Source organism: Carex rostrata, unplaced genomic scaffold (genome assembly GCF_964058835.1).
Source record: "Carex rostrata unplaced genomic scaffold, lpCarRost1.2 SCAFFOLD_36, whole genome shotgun sequence".
In the NCBI taxonomy this organism is placed as follows: Eukaryota; Viridiplantae; Streptophyta; class Magnoliopsida; order Poales; family Cyperaceae; genus Carex; species Carex rostrata.
In genome coordinates, this window is record NW_027601209.1 from 40,001 (window position 1) to 45,000 (window position 5,000).

The window sequence follows — 5,000 nt, forward strand, 5'->3', positions numbered from 1 at the left end:
CCGTGTTTCGCCGGTTCTACGGCTGGGGATTTCAACCCGCGTGGTCCGTGTTTTTCGGTAACATATTCGTGTTCCTTGCCCCCGAATCGTGTCTTTTGTCCCCGCTGCACCGTGTTTTTTGCCCCCGCTCAACCGTGTTCTTTGCCCCCGCTCAACCGTGCTTACTGCCCCCGCTCAACCGTGCTTTTTCGGTAACATAATCGTGTTTTCGGGTAACATAATCTTGTTTTTCGGGCCATTTTACACCGACGGAGGCACCCACAGGGGCCATGTACACCCCGCTTGGCATGTACATGAGGGGCTGCCTCTTCCAAAAATCCTTCCCCCCTATAGGGGAATATGCATTTTGGGTCTCCAGCCACGCCCAGGGTTACCACCCCCTGGAAATCCCCCAGGTTTACCCCCCATTTTATGTGGATGCATAGATTCAGACCGCCCTGCTCCACCGCTTTTGGCCATTTTTGCCCAACGTTAGCCGCTTCGGCTTGCCGCTGGACTGTTTTCGGGCCTTTTTCACCGACGCTTGGCCGTATCCGCTTAGTTTTCCCCAACGCTTGGCCGCATCCGCTTAGTTTTCCCCCGCTGGACTGTTTTCGGGTCACTTTTGCCCAACGTTAGCGGCTTCCGCTTGCCGCTGGACTGTTTTCGGGCCCTTTTTCACCGACCCTTGGCCGTATCCGCTTAGTTTTCCCCAACTCGTGGCCGCATCCGCTTAGTTTTCCCCCGCTGAACTGTTTTCGGGTCACTTTTGCCCAACGTTAGCCGCTTCCGCTTGCCGCTGGGATGTTTTCGGGCCATTTTTCCCCAACACTTGGCCGTATCCGCTTAGTTTTCCCCAACGCGTGGCCGCATCCGCTTAGTTTTCCCCCGCTGAACTGTTTTCGGGTCAGTTTTGCCCAACGTTAGCCGCTTCCGCTTGCCGCTGGACTGTTTTCGGGCCAATTTCCACCGACTCTTGGCCGTATCCGCTTAGTTTTCCCCAACGCGTGGCCGCATCCGCTTAGTTTTCCCCCGCTGAACTGTTTTCGGGTCAGTTTTGCCCAACGTTAGCCGCTTCCGCTTGCCGCTGGACTGTTTTCGGGCCAATTTCCACCGACTCTTGGCCGTATCCGCTTAGTTTTCCCCAACGCGTGGCCGCATCCGCTTAGTTTTCCCCCGCTGAACTGTTTTCGGGTCACTTTTGCCCAACGTTAGCCGCTTTCGCTTGCCGCTGGGCTGTTTTCGGGCCAATTTCCACCGACACTTGGCCGGATCCGCTTAGTTTTCCCCAACGCGTGGCCGCATCCGCTTAGTTTTCCCCCGCTTAACTGTTTTCGGGTCACTTTTCCCCAACGTTAGCCGCTTCCGCTTGCCGCTGGGCTGTTTTCGGGCCATTTTTCCCCAACACTTGGCCGTATCCGCTTAGTTTTCCCCAACGCGTGGCCGCATCCGCTTAGTTTTCCCCCGCTGAACTGTTTTCGGGTCACTTTTGCCCAACGTTAGCCGCTTCCGCTTGGCACTGGACTGTTTTCGGGCCAATTTCCACCGACTCTGGGCCGGATCCGCTTAGTTTTCCCCAACGCTTGGCTGCATCCGCTTAATTTTCCCCAGCTGAACTGTTTTCGGGTCACTTTGTCCCAACGTTAGCCGTTTCCGCTTGCCGCTGGACTGTTTTCGGGCCATTTTCCACCGACTCTTGGCCGTATCCGCTTGGTTTTCCCCAACGCTTGGCTGCTTCCGCTTAATTTCCCCCAGCTGAACTGTTTTCGGGTCACTTTTGCCCAACGTTAGCCGTTTCCGCTTGCCGCTGGACTGTTTTCGGGCCATTTTTCACCGACACTTGGCCGTATCCGCTTAGTTTTCGCCAACAATTGGCTGCATCCGCTTAATTTTCCAAGCTATACTGCTTTCGGGTCAGTTTTGCCCAACGTTAGCCGCTTCCGCTTGCCGCTGGGCTGTTTTCGGGCCATTTTCCACCCACGCTGGCACCGACGGGGCCATGTACACCCACGCGCGTGTACATGAGGGGGCACCCATTTTTGAAAACCTTGCCCCCCTATAGGGGAATATGCATTTTGAGGCTCTAGCCACGCCCAGGGTTACCACCCCCTGAAAATCCCCCAAGTCAAAATCACCCATGTAAAATATTCAAAAAAATCTCAAAAAATCACAAAAAATTTATAAAACCAAATAAATTCAAAAAAAAAAAAAAAATTCAAAAATTCAAAAAAAATTCAAAAAATTCAAAAAAATTCAAAAAAATTCAAAAATTTCAAAAATTCAAAAAAAGTCCAAAAACCCAAAAAAACTTCAAAAATTTCAAAAATTCAAAAAAATTTCAAAAAAAATTTCAAAAATTTGCCCCGCTGAACTTTTTTCGGGTCAGTTTTGCCCAACGTTAGCCGCTTCCGCTTGCCGCTGGACTGTTTTCGGGCCAATTTCCACCGACTCTTGGCCGTATCCGCTTAGTTTTCCCCAACGCGTGGCCGCATCCGCTTAGTTTTCCCCCGCTGAACTGTTTTCGGGTCACTTTTGCCCAACGTTAGCCGCTTCCGCTTGCCGCTGGGCTGTTTTCGGGCCAATTTCCACCGACACTTGGCCGCATCCGCTTAGTTTTCCCCAACGCGTGGCCGCATCCGCTTAGTTTTCCCCCGCTTAACTATTTTCGGGTCACTTTTCCCCAACGTTAGCCGCTTCCGCTTGCCGCTGGGCTGTTTTCGGGCCATTTTTCCCCAACACTTGGCCGTATCCGCTTAGTTTTCCCCAACGCGTGGCCGCATCCGCTTAGTTTTCCCCCGCTGAACTGTTTTCGGGTCACTTTTCCCCAACGTTAGCCGCTTCCGCTTGCCGCTGGGCTGTTTTCGGGCCAATTTCCACCGACTCTGGGTCGGATCCGCTTAGTTTTCCCCAACGCTTGGCTGCATCCGCTTAATTTTCCCCAGCTGAACTGTTTTCGGGTCACTTTGTCCCAACGTTAGCCGTTTCCGCTTGCCGCTGGACTGTTTTCGGGCCATTTTCCACCGACTCTTGGCCGTATCCGCTTGGTTTTGCCCAACGCTTGGCTGCTTCCGCTTAATTTCCCCCAGCTGAACTGTTTTCGGGTCACTTTTGCCCAACGTTAGCCGTTTCCGCTTGCCGCTGGACTGTTTTCGGGCCATTTTTCACCGTCACTTGGCCGTATCCGCTTAGTTTTCGCCAACAATTGGCTGCATCCGCTTAATTTTCCAAGCTATACTGCTTTCGGGTCAGTTTTGCCCAACGTTAGCCGCTTCCGCTTGCCGCTGGGCTGTTTTCGGGCCATTTTCCACCCACGCTGGCACCGACGGGGCCATGTACACCCACGCGCGTGTACATGAGGGGGCACCCATTTTTGAAAACCTTGCCCCCCTATAGGGGAATATGCATTTTGAGGCTCTAGCCACGCCCAGGGTTACCACCCCCTGAAAATCCCCCAAGTCGAAATCACCCATGTAAAATATTCAAAAAAATCTCAAAAAATCACAAAAAATTTATAAAATCAAATAAATTCAAAAAAAAAAAAAAAATTCAAAAATTCAAAAAAAATTCAAAAAATTCAAAAAAATTCAAAAAAATTCAAAAAATTCAAAAATTCAAAAAAAGTCCAAAATCCCAAAAAAACTTCAAAAATTTCAAAAATTCAAAAAAATTTCAAAATTTCAAAAAAAATTTCAAAAATTTGCCCCGCTGAACTGTTTTCGGGTCACTTTTGCCCAACGTTAGCCGCTTCCGCTTGCCGCTGGACTGTTTTCGGGCCTATTTCCACCGACTCTTGGCCGTATCCGCTTAGTTTTCCCCAACGCGTGGCCGCATCCGCTTAGTTTTCCCCCGCTTAACTGTTTTCGGGTCACTTTTCCCCAACGTTAGCTGCTTCCGCTTGCCGCTGGGCTGTTTTCGGGCCATTTTTCCCCAACACTTGGCTGGATCCGCTTAGTTTTCCCCAACGCGTGGCCGCATCCGCTTAGTTTTCCCCCGCTGAACTGTTTTCGGGTCACTTTTTCCCAACGTTAGCCGCTTCCGCTTGCCGCTGGACTGTTTTCGGGCCAATTTCCACCGACTCTGGGCCGGATCCGCTTTGTTTTCCCCAACGCGTGGCCGCATCCGCTTAGTTTTCCCCCGCTTAACTGTTTTCGGGTCACTTTTCCCCAACGTTAGCCGCTTCCGCTTGCCGCTGGGCTGTTTTCGGGCCAATTTCCACCGACTCTTGGCCGGATCCGCTTAATTTTCCCCAGCTGAACTGTTTTCGGGTCATTTTAGCCCGACGGGGGCACCGACGGGACTGTTTTCGGGCCATTTTGCACCGACGCTTGGCCGCATGCGCTCAGTTTTGGGGCCATTTTTCACTGACGGCTGGCCGCATCCGCTTAGTTGCCCCCGCTTTGCTGATTTTTGCGCCGTTTTTTTTGTTGAACTTCAGGTTTCAAACTTCCAATTTTTTTTCCAAACTGCAGATTTCATATTTTATATTTTTAATAAATTTGAACTTTTTCAAAATATAAAAAAAGTATTGCCTACATCCATAATTTGGATCGCGTACAATCCGGAAGTTTGAGAAATGGTCCACACCGGGTGTGAACCATCCAATCCGAAAAAAGTGGGAATTTTTACAAGCCGGAAAAACTGGAGTTTCAATGGCTCTTTGGACGGTTGTAATTCATTTGGACCAAAAATTGTCCAACCCACTTGCATAAGATCCGAAATTGTCCAACCCAATTTTCTTTTTCCAAACTCCAAACTTCATATTTTATATTTTTAATAAATTTGAATTTTTGCCTACATCCATAATTTGGATCGCGTACAATCCGGAAGTTTGAGAAATGGTCCACACCGGGTGTGAACCATCCAATCCGAAAAAAGTGGGAATTTTTACAAGCCGGAAAAACTGGAGTTTCAATGGCTCTTTGGACGGTTGTAATTCATTTGGACCAAAAATTGTCCAACCCACTTGCATAAGATCCGAAATTGTCCAACCCAATTTTCTTTTTCCAAACTCCAAACTTCAT